The 19,657-nt window shown below is 34.2% G+C and overlaps 1 protein-coding gene across 2 annotated transcripts in view; it reads right to left on the bottom strand.

Moving 5' to 3' along the window:
* The window catches only part of Ints6 (integrator complex subunit 6), a 62,975-nt gene that overhangs the window by 27,780 nt on the left and 15,538 nt on the right, over positions 1-19,657 (bottom strand). The window lies entirely within an intron of this gene.

The following is a 19,657-nucleotide window of genomic DNA, read 5'->3' as shown; positions in this document are numbered from 1 at the left end:
GGGAAGAAATCAGTTAAGACTTCCACACAGTATTTTTTTTTAAAGCCTTTTTAATAAAAAGCCATGTTATATTAAAACTCCACTGAATCTCTTATCATTCCAAAAACAAGCTTAAAAGTAAAAACTTATTCAGATATACCCAATATAATGCATGATATTGTTAGACTTCACTCTGAAGACCCAAATTGAAAAAACAGATTCTGTAATACTGTAATACACTTCAGATTAAATGCAACTAACTACCAGGGTCTAAACTGCTTCCAAATAAATCTTTAATCATTAAAAACAATCCAATGATAAATATTATTTGTGTGTGTGAGACGGGAGATGCGGGGTGGGGAGAAGGAGGGGGTGACATAACCTCCCAGGTCCATGTCAGTATTTTTTCTGTTATACCACAACAGCCTCAAACATCTCTACAGTTCTTTTTCTTTTTTTCAGAAGTAGAATCTTTTTTTAAAAGTCAGTATCTTATATATATATATATATATTATATATAAATAATTTTTTTAAGAGAGAGAGAGAGAGAATTTTTTAATATTTATTTTTTAGTTATCGGTGGACACAACATCTTTGTATGTGTTGCTGAGGATCGAACCCGGGCCGCACGCATGCCAGGCGAGCACACTACCGCTTGAGCCACATCCCCAGCCCAATATCTTTTAAATATATATATATTTTTAATTTTAAATATTATTATTTTATTTATTTTTATGTGGTGCTGAGGATCAACCCCAGTGCCTCACACATGCTAGGAAAGCACTCTACCATTGAGCTATTGCCCTAGCCCTCTACAGTTCTTAACAATTTTACATATGCTTTATTTTATACAGGAGATCCTCACCCCAAAGCATTTGCATAAAAGTAAATTTTTTCACAATTACATATTAAAGGTATTAAATATAACTAAGTAAATATAGAAGGATTTGAGGGTTTTCCTATTTTTTTCAATTTTTTATTTTAACCAGTTACACATGACATTAGAATGCACTTTGATACATCATAAATAATGGGAATAAAATTTCTCATTTTTCTGGTTGTACATGATATAGAATCACACCGGTCGTATTGTTATATATGTACATAGGGTAATAATGTCTGATTCAGTCTACTATCATCCTTCCTACCCCCACATAAACTTATTTTTCTATGTTTTTTAATAGATATTTTTCCCCCACTCTCACCAGACATAAAATGATTCTAATGGGCACCTTTATACCAACAGAGAAAGTATACCAACAAGATTCTTACATCAATCTTAGTATCCAGACAGTATATTTTTCATGTGATGTAATAAAAATTTCATAATATAAAGTTCTTAGGGAAGGAAAAATGAAAGGGAGAGAGGGAAGGAGAAGAAAACAAAAGGAAAGTGAGGGAAAAGCAGAAGGGAAAGAAAGTTGGAGTCAAAGCAAGCTCTTAGATCTAAACACCAGTTTTACAGTGAATTTGGGTAATACAGGATCAAGTTAATCACCACTACAACACAAAGTCAAATCCAGAATGTATAAAACATTCTAGGACAAAACACCTGATTTCTCCAACCAATCAATAGCATGAAAAAGCCAAAGGTATGGAGTAGGGAGGGTTAAAACTGTTACAGGGGAGGGGACAAAAAAGCAAAGATTAAAAATGTATATGTTGTTGGAATCATTAATAATTTTAAGTGTGCTAATTGTGCTTAGGAAAATGAAAATCCTTATCATAAGATATACTTAAAAAAATCAAATCCAGAATCAATACACTTACTTTCTAAATATATTGGAGAATTTTTTTAATAGAACATACTTTTAAATTATTACTTCCAAAGTAATAGCCAGAGCTTGTACCAATTTATTAATAAAACAAGACAAAAACTCTTTCTTTATATCCTTCTTAAATTACATAGATTTCTGACCTTAATAAATTGGGGGTTTTAGACATTCTACACTGATTTAAGAGTCAAATTTCTTCACTAACTTACATCAAACCCTTAAAAAATCTGATTCTAGAAAGAGGTTGCTAGTGAAGCTGGGCTGTGCTGGCACCTCTCTCCCAAAGACTCATGCCAAGAGAATATGCTACAAGACTCCTTTATCAAGATCAGCCAAGATTCTGTGACCATGTAAAAGAATCATGTGCTCTTCCTCTGGCATTGGCCCTATTTGAGTCAGAAGTTAGAGGCAACAAGGAAGAAAAATGGACCAGGATGTTCTTTGAGGAAGGTTCCCCAACCTCAAAAGACTTTGTGACACAGCTCAGAACTCTAGACCCTTTTCACTGAACCTTCTCAGAAGACAAAGAGAAAGCACTGCTTAAGTTATCACCTTTTACTCCAGACCAACCACCTTTGAATTTGGGAAACACAGCTACTAAGTGTGTGGTCATTTTCTAAGGTCACAGAAACAAAGAAATCCAGTGGCACTAGCTAAAGAGGCTTTCAATTGTTAATGTAGTTGCTCTGCGGAAATAATGGATACACGAAACTGGAGAATCCAGAAAATAAGAGGCACTGCACAGACCACATATACACAATTAATCATGAAGTGATGAGGATCTGTAATTAATTAGCCTTTGGCTGTATAGTGCTAAATCTAGAATGTATTTCAAGTAAAAAGAAAAGCCAACCAGGGTCACAAGAATACTTTCTTTTTACACATAGCTATTTTAATTTTATACTTGTCAAATATTTTTTCTATTATTTTCTCCCCTAACTCATATCACCACCAATCTCTTACTACCAAAAGATGGTTGGAGTTAGAGAACATATTGGTAAAATAGGATGGAGTAATGGCAGGCAAACAGGAACTGAAAAAAATATGTAAATCTGAAGGAAAAATATTCTTCAGAAGCTGGAATTACTCTAAATCTAAAAATTTTAGCTGAAATTCTAACAGCTTAAAATCACAAAGTGGAAGAGGCTTCATGAACATATGGACTGCTAATCAAAGACAACTGCATATAAATCAAGAAGAATAAAATTAATCATTAGAAAAATGTGCAATAAAAATGAATAGATACTTCCTAAAGGTGAAAATTTTAAGAACACACAAGAGGAAATTCATATGGGCTATAACATGGAAAGATACTCAACTATACTGGTCATCAGGTAATGTAAATTATAAACAGCATTTGATACCATAAGATGAACAAAATTTTAAAATTTTGAAAACTCCAAGTGATGGTAAACTATAGAATAATGAAAACAATTCAACACTCCTGGTGGGCCTGTACATATACAATCATTTAAAGGACTATTTGATATCATCAAATAGAGCTGAACATAAGCATACCTTGCCACAGGTAAATTTCCCAGAGAAACTCATTTTCACACACACACACACAAAAGTCATAAAAAAGAATATTGCAGGACAGGGTTGTGGCTTAGTGGTAGAGTGTTTGCCTAGCATGTATGAGGCACTGGGTTCAATCCTCATTACCACATAAAAATAAAGTTATTATGTCCATCTACTGCTAAAAATATTAAAAAAAAAAAAAAAAAGAAAAGAAACACTGGAGTGCACAGTCAATGGTAGAGCATGCACTTAACATGCACTAAGCCCTGAGTTCAATCCCCCATTCCACCAAATAATGAAACAGAACACCTTGACTACAGAATTATTTTGAAACAGAAGAAAAAAATGAAAACAAGCTACAAGTCCAATAAGGGAATCAATATACAAACTATGGTCATTCGTAACACAGCTGAAATGAATAAACAATCACTAAGCTCCTTCATGGGTAGATCTCAACACAATTTTGGGGGGATAAATAACATACACATAAAATAACATATACTATGTCCCCCCCCACCCCCCCCGCATCACTGCCCCTGTTCAGTTTCGTGTGATTTGTAACTTTATATAAATGAAACTACAGAGTATGACCTCTTTGATTATGGCTTCTTTCATCAATATTTTGGAGTGAAATTCATCCATAATATTGCATATAGCTATAGATCACTTGTTCTTATTGCATTATCATGTGTGAGAGAATAACCACAACCTATCCTTTTTGTTTGAGACTCATTTGGGTTGTTTGGGTATATTATGAATAGCATACTATTCATATTCATTTATATATATATATATATATACACACACACACACACACACTTATATATATATATACATATATATACATATACATATACACATACACACAAACCCACACACCTTGAATATACACACATATGTACACACCTTTATGGCAAAATATGCCTGCATTTACTGTTGGGTATGCACTTAGGAGTGTAACTGCTCTATCATAGGGTATAAACATAATTACTTTTAGTAGCTACTACCAAATGGTTTTCCCAAGTGGTTGTACACCCACCAGCAGTGTATGAAAGAACCATTTGCTAATTACCAACTTAGTACTAGCTGTCTTTCATCTTAGCCATTTTGGTGTGTGTGTGTGTGTGTGTGTACATATGTGTGTAGTAGTATCTCAGAAGGGTTTCAACTTCCCTGATATCTATGAAAGTTGATCACCTTTGCATACACTTACTGCCATTTCAATGTGTTCTTTTACAAGTGCCTATTAAAATGTTCTGCCTTTTTTTTTTCTTTTTGAGCTGCCTTTTTCTTACTGATTTGGAGAATTGTTAATGTATTGGAGGACTATTAATATATTCCAGATATCAGTCTCTTGTTAGATATAGGTACTTACATACACCTTCTTCCACTCCGTGACCACTTTCATTACGTTAGTGCTATCTTTTGATATTTCACATTTAGCACCTTTTGTGTCCTAAATATCATAAAGGTACTCTCCACTTTTTTCTAAAAGCCCTATTATTTTTTTACTTAATTTTTACTTAATTAACCCTAAAATACATGTGGAATTGAGTTTGGTATATGATAAGAGATGGGTGGAGATATGTTTTTCCCCAAATAGGAATCTAACTGACACAGCACCATTTATTAAAAAGATCGTCCTTTCTTTGCCACATTGCCACATCACCTCTTTCTTATGCTGGGTGACCATATGAGATTATTTCTGATTAAAAACAGTATGAAGGGGCTGGGATTGTGGCTCAGGGGTAGAGTGCTTGCCTAGCATGCATGAGGCACTAGCATCCTCAGCACTACATAAAAATAAATAAATAAAGGTATTGTATATCCATCCACAACTAAAAAAAAATATTTAAAAAAACAGTATCAACTGGAAAAAAAAAGATGCAAAATGATATGAACTGAATAGCATCTCTAACACACTATTATAAGTAAGCAATATTTAGTGTTATTTTTCTATTTGTATAACATATACATGTAGTAAAGTAAGAAAATAAGGACCAGAAGACTACATATACCAAATTCACAACTGCTGTTTCTGGGAAAGAGAAGTGGGTGTTTTTAGTTTTTCAGGGGGTTTTTTGGGGGAAGGGAGGCCACAGGTTGGGGATTCAACCCAGGAGTTCTTTACCATTGAGCTATATCTCCAGCCCTTTTTGTTTTTTGTTTTGAGACGGGGCCTAAGTTGAAGAGGATGGCCTTGCAATCCTCCTGTCTCAGCCTCCTGAGCCACTGGGATTAGACATGTGCCACTGAGCCTGGCAGAAGTTTGTTCTTAAACACTGCATTATACAGTCTATTACTGAAAACACAATCTGCATTTTAAGAAACTGAATATTGACCTATTGATGTAAAATAATTTTATTAAATGGGAAGTACGAGATTTTATAATCACTTTCAGAAAAAAAGCGATAAATCAATTTCTGAACCAAAATAGTGATTTTAGGTCACTAAATTAATGTATCTTACAAATATTTTTGGTTCCTTGTTTTAAAGTGCAAAATTCTGTAGTTTTTCTCCCAGTTACTTTTTGGGTTTTGGGTTTTTTTTTTTTTTCCTGTTCTTTGATAATGCTGAGGAATCAAACATGCTAGACAAGTACTCTACCACTCAGCAGTCCATCACACCAGGTACTCTTTTATCCAACAGAAAGGAACAGCAATATATTTGTCTTCATTCTTGCTTTCTCCTTCCAATTCTCAATACATGGATAATAACAACAAAAATAAACAATAATTATAGCTAGCATATTTTCAGCATCATCCTATATAAGCATCACATATATCATTTTAGAACAAATGAATGTGGTAGATACATTTGTGATCTCCATTTTAGAGATGAGATATAACATAAGATTATATGTTAGGAAACATTTGTAATCCCTGCTATATAATTAAATTTAGAACATCTAAGGAGGACTTTTAAAAACTGGATAAATCACATGTGATTCAATAACGCAGTAATTTTCCCATAAACATGGCATTACTGGCCTTTATTAGGGTCTTCTCTAAGATTATACTTGGCAAAGCTTAAGTCCAATGGACAAATAAGTGAAAAAAATTAGTTTATATTCACAAAGATTTTTTAACTTGGATACAATTTAAGTTTTCTACATTATTATTTTAAATAATTAATTTCAGAGATATTACCAATCCAGCTATTTTATGTAATTATCTTAGAAGCCCACAGAAAATAAAACGTAACTCCAATTTAAAGCTAGAAAGATCATCTTATTTTTCCTTCTTTGAAGGCCTTACTACCCTTGCACTTGAGTCCTTCCTGAACTTCTTATCAAAAAGATAAACAAAACTTATTTCTAACATTAATGTAAAAAATAAATGGTACATCAGGTTGGTCTATCATTAAGCATGCTCAAACTTTAAGAAAGCAGAATTTCCTCTTTATTTAATTATCTTATATTTGATGATGGTGCAGACCCTAATTATTTTCCTTTGCTAAAATTGGGCTAAAAGCTCAACTTTAATTATTTAGTTATTTGTGAAGTACCTACTATAAGCCTGACATTCTTTTAAGCTCTAATAAGGATATAACAAGTCAAATAAACAAGATTGAAAATAACATTTTAGCACTCACTTTAAGAAAAAAACTATTCTAAAGTCTCAATTAACCAGGATTCTCATACATTAAACTGCAGTATATTATTTCAAAAAAAGTCAACAAATAGAAAAGACATCTTTAAATTCAGGAATTTAAATAGATGTCTGCTGGCATTCAAACTAATTGGCTCCTAGATGAGGATCACACCACGGTCCACCATGAGTTAAGGATTGATTGATATGTACCAACACCTGAAGTTGAAGGAACCTATTCTGCCAAGTGGTTCTATTATTAAAGTAATCAAAATTATATATCCTCTCTTAATAGTACTTCCTACTTAAGGTTTAATGACCTATTTACTTAGCTGCCTATCCTCTGAGGTCCCATTCCCACAGTCTATAGAAAGTACAAGAAAAAGAGGGGCAAAGTAAAAGAATATTAATCAGAGGGCTAGGGTTGTGGCTCACCGTAGAGCACTTGCCTAGTGTGAGGCACTGAGTTCAATCCTCAGCACCATATAAAAATAAATAAAATAAAGGTATTGTGTTCATCTACGACTAAAAAAAAAAGAAAGGTAATCAGAGATCAACCACCTCTCCATGTCCTGCCAAGAACTGTGATCCCACCACCAACATATACATATATGGATAAAAACAATTTCCACAGAATATGAGGTCACAGAACCAAGTACTCCTATTTCCAAGAGCTATGGGTTTATTCTCTCCCTGTTTGTCGTCTAGCTCATCTGTATAGCCTGTGGATGTGCTGAATATGGAGAATACGAAGACATGAACTGTAAAACCTGCCTAACATCTGGAGTATAGGTTGAAGAAATAAACACTACACATGCTGGTACCACACTATTTCATCCAGTTCAATGGATAGTACTCATAATGAAAATTTATATGTAGACATACTCTCACTACAGCCCACATAGAACCTCAAATTCTTGCTTTATTAAAGAATACACAGAACTTGACCATATATAACTTCCTGTAATTTTTTTACCACACACACCAAACCATAACTTTTCTTTATAGTTTACTTCACTTACCCAGTACAAATGAATCTGGCATAATGTACTTCACTTACCCAGTACAAATGAATCTGGCAAATGATCATTATAAAGGTACAAATTTTAATAGAAAAAGGTCTCATTATGTGAGACCTTTCTTAAAAAAATAAGAATGCAGACTGCAAATCAAGTTATAACTGGTTATTTAGTGAAGATAACACACTAAACATTGTAATTCCCTACCTTCAAGAAAATATAAGTAAATAATTATAATGTGTACAACATCAAAAATATGCATAAAGTACAGAGAAATAAATTATTATCCAGAGAAGGAAACTGGGAAGGCTTCCTAGAGGAAGTAGCATTGGGGCAAGTTTGAAGAGTAAAAGTTTACTGAGAAATCTAGAATGCCATGTAGTTTGGTGGGGAATGCAGAGTAGATATTACAATCAAAGACACAGGAGATGCAAAAAATAAAAAACGAATACTAGAATAAAACCTCAATTTTAGTTTTGCTAGAGCATAAAAAGCAGAGGAGAGAGATTAAAGACTAACAGAAAGGCTTGAAGCCTTTATAAATAGGTAGAATTTTAATTCAGGGAGATGGAGAAACAGTGGTCAGAGAGCACATGAGAGAAAAGAAACAGAAGCGCTCAGGAAATCAGCAGCCCAGACTTGGGTCGAGCTTAGAGAAAATATGAAAAAAGGACAGAATTTTTCTTCATCTAGTCATTTCTTAGTCCTCTCTCACCATTAAAACAAGTCTTAATGGTCTTTTTTGGGTCTTAATGGTCTTTTTTAGATCAAAGTGGTCAACAGCACAGTGAAGTATGCTGGGCCTTGCAGTTTTCACCCCTGTGGAAACCAGCCACCACATGAAAAAGCCTGAACTGGACTACTGGATGGAGAGAGAGAAGTCACAGACAAGAGTAGCAAGGTACCCTCAACCAAGTCAGGTATACAAAGGAGAACAACTTGTTTGTTCCAGATCCAACTAAGCCTTCAGCTGAAGGTAGCCAAACCACACAATCTTAAGAAATAATGAACTGTTTTAAGCCACTAAGTTTTGGGATGATTTGTTATATAGCAATTAGTAACTAAAGGTGATATTAAACCTAGCGGATACTTTCAGATTTAGCATCCAAGCAGCATTCAAACCTACTTGCCACACTTTTGAAGCATATTTCTTTGGCTTTCACACTCAAGTTTTCCTCGTCTTCTCTATTTGTGCTGTTCCTGTCTTTTACCCTCTCTCCCAAACCAGACTCGACCTCTAATACCTAGGTGTTAAGTGCTGTAGATTCTCAAGGCTCAATCTTAGGCCTTGGCCAACTTATACTCTGAACCCTCAACCCACCTAGTCACAGCTTCAATTGCTTTTATATTAAATAATTTTCAAAAATTGTACATAACTCATCTCATAACTCATTGTACTTAACTATTCTTACTTGGCACTCATTCTTGAATGGCTCAAGGGTACCTCAAAAACTACACATTCAAAACCGAACTCATGATTTTCTTCCATCCAAAATAGTCCTCCAAAACTCTCTAGGCTCAATAAATGGCATCACTATCATCCAGTTTTGCAGACACCATCTCTCTGTTCTTTAAACCACGAGTGCAATGTCAAATTCTACTGATTTAACTTCCTAAATGTCTCATGAAATTGTTGCATATTTCCATCTTGTATACTAGCACCAACCTTCTTATTCAAGCTAATTGATAAAACTAATGATAATAATGCCTACCTGGTCTTCCAACATCTACTTCTGTCTCCTCGTCTGCCACCCCCTACCTCTAAATAAAATCCTCAGTGGCTTCCCTATTGCTTTCATAATAATAATATCACTATCAGGATGGTCTCAAAGTCCTTTATACAGTCAAGCCCAATATTCTTTTCTGTTTTGTACTATGATCCCTCTTTTTTTTTTTTTGTTCTCCAAGCCACATTAGCCTTGTTTTAGTTCCTCATTCACAAAACACTCCTTTCAAACAACAAGCCTTTGTAAAACAACAAAAAAAACAAATAACCCAATCAACAAATGGGCCAAGGACCTGAACAGACACTTCGCAGAAGAGGATATACAATCAATTAACAAATACACGGGGAAAAAATGCTCACCATTGCTAGCAATCCGAGAAATGCAAATTAAATCTACTCTAAGATACCATCTCACTCCAGTAAGAACCGCAGCCAAACAACAAGAAGTGCTAGCAAGGATGGGGGGCGGGGGCATTGCTGGTGGGGCTGCAAATTGGTGCAGCCAATTTGGAGGGCAGTATGGAGATTCCTTGGAAAGTTGGGAATGGAACCACCATTTGACCCAGCTATTCCCCTTCTTGGACTATACCCAAAAGACCTAAAAAGAGCATACTACAGGGACACAGCTACATCAATGTTCATAGCAGCACAATTCACAATAGCTAGACTGTGGAACCAACCTAGATGGCCTTCAATAGATGAATGGATTAAAAAAAAATGTGGCATTTATACACAATGGAATATTACTCAGCACTAAAAAATAACAAGATCATGGCATTTGCAGGGAAATGGATGGCATTAGAGCAGATTATGCTAAGTGAAGTTAGCCAATCCCTAAAAAACAAATGCTGAATGTCTTTTCTGATATAAGGGGGGTGACTCAAAACAGAGTAGGGAGGAAGAGCATGAGAAGAAAATTACCACTAAACAGGGAAGAGAGGTGGGAGGGAATGGGAGGGAGAAGGGGAATTGCACAGAAGATGGAAGGAGACCCTCATCGTTATACAAAATACATATATGATCGTGTGAGAGGGAAGAAAAAAGAGAGAGAGAGAGAAATGTGTATTGGGTAGAAATGTAGATTGGGTAGAGAGAGGTGATGGGAGGGGAGGGGAGGGGGGATAGGGGAGGGCAGCAGAATACAACAGACACTAGTATTGCTGTATGTATATACGTGGCTGTATAACCAATGTGATCCTGTAATCTGTACACGTGGAAAAATGAGAATTCATACCCCATTTGAATCAAATGTATGCTATGTCTAGATCATTGTATTGTCTCGAGCAACTAATTAAAAAAAAAGGCCTTTGTATATGCTAGCCCTTCTGCATGACCTTACTTTGTACTATTATGGTAGTAAATTCTGCACTCTTCAGATCTTAATCTTCCATGATCTCATGGAAAATAAATAAATGAATATGCATGTACAGACGCACACAGCCTTATATACATTAAAAGATGCACAAAGAAGTATTTATGTATAAAATGATTTGTCTACAATGTGTTTTAAAATATTCCCCAAAACAGTATGCATAGGGGTGACAGGCAGACTGATCAAATAAGACCAGCAAAATATGGATAGTGAAACTGGGTAAGGGTTCTTGAGATTAATTTTTATTTTCTCCACATCTATGTATGTTTGAAAGTTTCCAAAATAAAATTTTTAAAAAATTTGGACATATATGAGTAATCAACACAATAACTGAAAATGTAACCAAAATCTCTGGAAAGAAAAATGGGAAAAGCGAGGTAAGCCTGCTTTTATTACTACCCTTCTTGTAAAACTTATTAGCCCAAAGTTTCCATTAATTAAAATATTTAAAACTTTTAAATAGAATATAAAATTTCACCACCATGAGGTAATAAGCAAATAAGTCAGCTGGAGTAATAAAACTAATAAAACTAAATGACTCCACACCTATGTCAAAACATACATTACAGCTACTCCTCTACCTGAAAACTGGCAAATTTCTACTGTCAGTAATTTTTAGGTCCATCCTGATTTCAAAAAGAGGGCAGGGAATGAGTGAATACTGCTTTACAAGTATTATTGGGAAGATGAGTGAAGATAAGGTAAACTTGCCACAAAGACATTAATCTATTTGTCCAAGTTAATTTGGGTTCTGGAAGAAACGAATTTAAACACTTATTCTTTTCGCTTTCCTACATGCCTGTTAAATATATGGATTTTCATCTAACATTTACCCTTTGCTTACTCAATACATTTTCTGCTTGATTTTATGGTAAACAATCCAAGATTGCTGCTTTTTGGGTTCCTATGACTGTTTACTCAATTACCACTTTGTCTATCAGTTTACTCATCTACAAAATATATTAACAGGGTTCTCACATTGTTTTATATTGTTTATATTTATAAAATGTATATAAACAATATAAAACAAAGTTGGTTTAACATTCAAAAATTAAAGTTATCTACCCTATTAATAGGACTTAAAAAGAAAAATTATGGTTCTCTCAATACATGCATAAAAAAACTTGAGAAAAAAAATACCCATTCAACATTTAAACAACAAAACAAAGGAGGCTTCCTCACCTCCCGAAAATAATTTAATTTATGAAAATCTAAGTTAACATCACTCTTAACTGATAAAAGGCTAAATGCTTCACTCCCCACTCCATTTCTGAAGATCAAGAAAAAAATGTCCTTCTCACCATTTCCACTAGTATATTAAGGCAAGAAAAATAATGAAACCACAGACAGATATTAGGAGGAAATAAAACTATATTCAGACATGATTATATGTATAAAAAATTCTAGGGAATCTAGAAAAAGGAACTAGATAAATAAATTTAAGAAAGTCACAGGGTACTAGGGTCAAAAAACACATAAACTCTTATAATATACATAACAATAATCAGAAATTGAAATAAAACATCCAATTTATAATATATACAAAACCTACATAATGAAAACTACAAATATTGAGACATAGAAAAACTGAGATGCAATGCTCATCTATCAAAATAACAATTATAAAGTGTCAATTTATTATTTTAATAGATTATAATCAAAATTGCAGTAGACTCTTATAAAAATTAACAAACCTGACTTTTAAATTTAAATTCCAAGGATCTAGAGAGTAGACAAAACAATTTTGCAAAAGAAAAACAAAAATTGGAGACATTAACTGATTTCAAGATTTACAAAAATAAAATCCTATGTTCCAGCCTTGATTAATGCAGATCAGAGCCTCTGGTTAGTCCCTTGCTCATACACTTCTGACTAAACCTAGGCATCCCACTTATAACCCTTCCCTAATGACACTAGTGTTATCTTCAAAGTTAAGTCTTTTTGAAGTCCTACATGAAGAATTAGGTGTCTCTCGTCTCTGTACAGTGATAGAAAATAATTACTTCTGTGATATCCCTTGAGTATTTATTGTCTCATTTGATCGTAATAATCATTATTATTATTATTATCATCCCCATCTTAAAAATGAAGACACTAAAACTTAGAACAAGTGAGAATAAGGTTTTCCTCTAGTTGCAAAGTCAGGAATCTTTCAACATAAACACTTTCTTTAACCAGTACATTTTAAATACTTATCTTAAATTTAAATTGGATATGAACATGAAGTCATGACATATTTTCTCTTTTAGAAAAAAAATATAAATATATCCTAGCTATGTCCAATAAAAAGGTCTGGAAACAATGACCAACTCAACAGAAATGATCAAATTACAACCTAAAGCCCAGATTAGCTTTTCCATATACCATTTGCTGACACATGGAACCTGAGCTGATTCTAGATCTGGGGCAAAAATGTATGAGATAAGCTTAGAACAAGCTGTCATGCTAAAAAGAAAAAAGCTTTCGAGTTTTTAAAGTTTAATTTTTTTGTCATTATTCTTTAATCTCAGAAACTGATAGCTGACCCTCCAAATCTAATATTTCTTTCTTCCTCCCCAAACTCCCAAATTTTAATTTGGCCCCATAGTAACCCCCACACAGAGATTAGTTTCCACTCTACCTTGCAATTAAGTGTGGTCAAATTCTAGTTGATAGACTCTGACAGGAACTGTCACGTGGAAGTTTTAGGTCAGGGTCATATTAAGAAGCTGCCTACCCTCTACATTCTTCACTCCTTTCCACAAACTGAAAGTCAGTTGCAGAATGTTCTATAAAACCACCATCAATCATTCAAATAAAAGCAAAGACTGATGAAAAATAAAGTACCTGGGACCCTAAACAATGGCTTGGAGCAGAACCACCCTATTTTCCCTACTACTAACCAGTTCTCTTTGAAGTGAAAGAAAAAGCTTTTTATCTTTTTAAGCCACTAATATTTTTGCCCCAATTACAATAACTGAACCAATAGCCTAAAAAAATTACCTTGCCAGAAGCTTTCCAAAATCCTTGGAAGATTCAAATAGATGCTTGTCAATATGTTTTTCTTTGCTACAAAAAATGCGTATTTTGAAAGAGGGCACTGTGTTGTTAAGGGCAGGGCTGCACACACATTCTTTCAAACTAATGCTAAATGCTTTTGTGATTTAATAAATAGAAAGCTGGCATCTCTAGTCTCAAGTCCCACTCTACTCCCAATTACTCAGATTTACTTTGATAATATACACGGGAAGAAAAGCTTCAAAGAAAGTTTTTAGTGTTTTCGGTGAAACAATATTTTCTTAAATCTTATTACTCAAATATAATACAGTCCCTGGTCCTACTCACAATGTAACAAATAAAAAGAAGACTAGTATAAGTAGTATTAGGCCCTTATAGATTCATTTTGGTTTCCTCCTTCAGAAACACACAGGAATGATTTGATTCAAGATGGAGTCCCTCAACTTTCTTTCTCTAAGGTTTAACCCTTTGATAATTCTAATCCTCAGCACTTTCTCTAATAATTTCCAAGAACAACAATTCAAAATTCAAGTACATTCAACCTGAGATGATCTGGTCAAGGGCAGGTATATGAAAGAATAATGTTGTATAAAACCACCATCCTAGAATTTGCTGCACTTTGTTACAGTACTTCACACACTCCAAATATGTCTTATTTTAATAGATGGGCTGAGGGCTAGGGATGTAGCTCAATGGTAGAGCACTTGTGTAGCCTGCATAGTACTCTGGATTCAGTTCCTAGCAAGAAAAACAGATATACTAAATGCCATAGAATTGTTCAAAACCGATTAATTTTGTTATGTCAATTTCACTCCAATTTAAAAAAATATACAAACCTTAGGAAAAGGTTAAGGAAAACTCCCAGAAAAAAACAAAGACATAAGGAGAAAAAAAAAAAAAAAAGATCTAAAAAAGTAAGAAGAATAAGGAATCAATTGGGAAGTCTGATATCCAGAAGAAAAGGACACAGGAGAAAGGAAAATTTTGAAATAATAGCATTTCTGAAACTTAAACACATAAGTTTCCTAATTGAAAAGGCTTTCCAGGAGTCCAGCACAGCAAATGAAGACATACCTATACCAAAGATCAAGATCATCACTGGTTAAAAAAAAAAAAAAAAATTCTAAAAACTTCAAGACAAAACAAAAACAAAACAAACAAACAAACAGCAACAACAAAAAAAACACAACCCTACAGATCACAATAGAAAGAAATTATTTTATTTATGTTTTGCAGTGTTAAGTATCAAAGTCAGGGCTTTACACATTCTAGGCAAAAATCTTTTCTTTCTTTCTCTTTCTCTATTTATTTCTATGTTGTGCTGAGGATTGAACCCAGTGCCTCATACATGCAAGGCAAGTGCTGTACCATTGAGGCACAATCCCAGCCCCAGGCAAAAATTCTATCACTGAGTTATACTCCACAACTCCCAACCCCCAACCCCCAACCCTTTCAATGGACTTTTTACAGCAACATGGGAAGTTATAAGTCAACTGAACAATGTCTGTCTTCCAAACTCTTAATGGAAACCATTGCCCAAATTAGGAATCCCAACTAACAATAAACAAGTATCAGCCAAGCATAAGGTTAGAACTGATACTAGCAGCCCAAGGTCTTAATTCACTCCCATGAACTCTCTCAGGAAGAAGCTACTAGAGAATGTGATGAAAATATGCCATCAAAAGGAGGGGGAAAAAATCATGAAAAGATGATAACATGATGTCTAGAAACACAAAAGACCCAATAGAATATAGAGATGTAAAAGGAATTCCCATGATTATTTGAAGACAAATCCTACGAAAACTACTTACCATCTAGAGAACATCTCTACATCTAGAGAACAACCCTACAGACAAGGACTCCACAAGAGATGATATCCAAGAAAATAAAAAAGATAATGAGGCAGATAAATTACCTTATAAGTCTGTCTAACCCTACAGGGAGGCATTTTATTATTCCAGGGAAAAGTATGGGTATGAATACTTATTTTTTCTTAGGAAATGAATTACAATGGGAAAATGGGCAAAAAAAAAGTGTAAGAAAGCCAGTTCCTCATATCATACAGTAGAAAATCAATAATACCTGCAAAAGAGAATGTAAGGAATATAAGCATGATTTCTGGAAACAGGAACTCGAATGCCTAAAGCCAAAAGGAGGAACTATTGGTGGTGAGGCATAGTTAAGTATCTACTTCTCATGTTAAGTTGGGTGTGACCATGCCAAGCATACATTCTACCACAGGTACTTATGTAGACCGTAAATATTATAATCTTAATAGCCTCTCCCCCTTCTCTTTCAAGAATGTCAATTTTAGAAGATCAAATTATATGACCATTCTATCTATTTATAAGCCTAAGAGTGTATTTATTTTTTTAATTATTTGCACAAATTACTTTGACTAAAAAATTATAATTTAAAAAAGGAAATGTATTCAAAATATATCAGGGCCAGGCGTGGTAGTGCATGCCTGTAATTCCAGTGGCTTGGGAGGCTGCAGCAGGAGGATCGTGAGTTCAAAGCCAGCCTCAGCAAAAGCAAAGCGCTAAGCAACTCAGTCTCTAAGTTAAAAAATACAAAAAATAGGACTGGGATGTGGCTCAGTGGTCAAATGCCCAAGTTCAACCTTCAGTAACCTCCCCCGCAAAATTATATATTTCATACACACACACACACACACACACACACACACACACACACACACAGTAAAAGCAACAGGATTAAGTAACATATGAATCTGGCTCAGAAGTTGAGAATGATGGCTAAGGCATCTAAACATTCATTCTCAAGAAGTAGACAGTAAAGATTACAAGTTCAGCTTTGGATATGTCAAGTTTTAGGTACTTCTAAACATCCGAGATGAAGTAACCAGTAGATAGTTGGCTAGACTAAAATGAAGGAAAAAGCTGTAGGCTTGTTAATTATCAGCTCATGGGTTATAAATAAAGACTCGAGTATATGACAGTACTCAAGTTACAACAGATTGTAGCCAAGAGCAAAAGCCTGAAAAACATCTAAATCATTTTAATTTTTTTTAACTTTTAAATACATTTCTTAATATTCAAATATATGTAAATTTGATGGTTGCAAACTAATTGGACATTACACATACCACTTGGACATTCCAGAAGATGTCACTTATTCACTTTCCATTCCACAAATATTTATAAAAGGCCTCTCTACACCCAGCAATTCAAAGAGGCACAAGAAGTAGACCGTGCTCCCCAGAGTTTTATTTGAATTATGTTACCTGTAAGTAAACAGGTAACATAATTCAAATAAAAACTGTGGTAACAAAGAACTAAATCCTAGAAGTACAGAGTAATCAGTAGAACTAAGTGTCTAAATGCTTCACAGAAAGTACCACTTGACCACTATTCTCAATAAATAAATGAGTAGGTATAGAAGATAGAAAGAAGATGAGAAATAGAAAACATCCCAGAATTAAGGAATAGGCATGGAAAATAAGATGTCCTCAAGGAACAATAGTGAGAGTTCATTGTTTGTAAAGCACTTAGAAGCAATAGAAAGTTAATAAACCACAAACAATTGAAATTAAATCATAAGGCATTTTATGTCCTATCATGGAGAACAGATATCCCAAAGTTAAGAAAAAAGAAGAGGAAGAATGCCTAAATAGAATCAAAATTCAATTAGAAAGATTAAGGACCAGCAAAATAAACCTTATGAATCTGTTTAATATTGATAGATAAATGAAGCCATGGGAATGTATGAAACCTCCCAAGAGTATATCAGTAAAAAGGAGAGAAAAATCTAAGATTAAGCAGCAACATTTAGGGACAGCCAAACAAATTGAGGTCAACAATGGGTATTAAAACAGAACTGAAAGCCACAGGAAAGCTGGAAGAGTATAAACACAGAAGTTGAGAGAAGCTTTAACAAAGAATGTTCAAAACATCATGAAAAACAAATTAAAAAGCAAATTTGAATTTAAAAGATGAAATTATTTGTTAAGAAAGGTAGAATGAGAAGCCAGCTTGTAATAGAGTAAGGAATAAAAAGGAGGCACGAAAGTCAAGATGCTATCAAAAATAATTTCTAAATTTATTGCAAAAGAAAATAAGGAAAATAGTCACTAGAGAAGGAAAGAAGGCATTGCAAGAGTAGATATGAGTTTTTCTATTTGTTTCATTTCATTTCTTTAGAGTGGTTGATGCAGGAAGGCAGTAATATAGCCATCACCACTGTCTATCCAGAACATTCTCATTTGCTGAAAAGGAAACCCCAAATTTATGAGAAGCTTCCCCTTACTCTAAGCCACAGGCAACCATATATTTCTGTTAAGTCTGGATTTCTCTTTCTGTACAATTCATATAAATGGAATCCTGCAGTTAAATGGTACTTTGTTTCTAGCTTATTTCACTTAGCGTGTTTTCAATAGTTATTCATGCTATGGAAAGTTTCAGAATTGTATTCCTTTTTAAAGGGCTGAATAACAGTTCACTGAATAGATATGTCACATTTTATTTATCCATCAGCTGATGGACACTTGGATTATGTCCACCCACTAACAATTATCAATAATGCTATTATATTCATTTATAGGTTTATAAGCTTTTGGTTTTGATTTTTCAGGTATATTCAAGAGAGAGAGCTATTGGGCCACAGAATGTCTACCTTTGAGAAACTGCTAAATTGCTTTTCTAACACAGTTCCAACACACATTCTCATTAGTAATATATGAGGGTTCTAATTTCTCCACATTCCCATCAGCATATACCTATTATAGCAGGTATGGTATGGTATCTATAAATGTAACTGTGATTTGCATTTTCCTCATAACTAATGATGGTGAACATCTTTTCATTTGCTTATTGAATAATTGTATATCTTCTTGGAAAATGTTTTAATTTTTTTTGCATGATCTTTTTTCTTATTGGTTGTTCAAAACATTACAAAGCTCTTGACATATCATATTTCATACTTTAGATTCAAGTGGGTTATGAACTCCCATTTTTACCCCGTATACAGATTGCAGAATCACATCGGTTACACATCCACATTTTTACGTAATGCCATATTAGTAACTGTTGTATTCTGCTACCTTTCCTATCCTCTATCCTCTACTATCCCCCCTCCCCTCGACTCCCATCTTCTCTATCCCATCTGCTGTAATTTAATTCTCTCCCTTGTTTTTTTTTAATTTTTTTCCCTTTCCCCTCACAACCTTTTATATGTAATTTTGTATAACAATGAGGGTCTCCTTCCATTTCCATGCAGTTTCCCTTTTCTCTCCCTTTCCCTCCCACCCCATGTCTCTGTTTAATGTTAATCTTTTCCTCTTGCTCTTCCTCCCTGCTCTGTTCTTAGTTGCTCTCATTATATCAAAGAAGACATTTGGCATTTGTTTTTTAGGGATTGGCTAGCTTCACTTAGCATACTCTGCTCTAATGCCATCCATTTCCCTGCAAATTCCATGATTTTGTCATTTTTTAGTGCTGCGTAATACTTCATTGTGTATAAATGCCACATTTTTTTTTAATCCATTCATCTATTGAAGGGCATCTGGGTTGGTTCCACAGTGTAGCTATTGTGAGTTATGCTGCTATGAACATCTGTGTGGCAGTATCCCTGTAGTATGCTCTTTCAAGATCTTCAGGGAATAGTATGAGAAGGGCAATAGTTGGGTCAAATGGTGGTTCCATTCCCAGCTTTCCCAG

The sequence above is a fragment of the Marmota marmota genome, unplaced genomic scaffold, assembly GCF_001458135.2.
Source record: "Marmota marmota marmota unplaced genomic scaffold, marMar, whole genome shotgun sequence".
Classification (NCBI taxonomy): Eukaryota; Metazoa; Chordata; class Mammalia; order Rodentia; family Sciuridae; genus Marmota; species Marmota marmota.
Note: the sequence above shows the minus strand (reverse complement) of the source record. Positions and strands in the feature narration are given on the sequence as shown.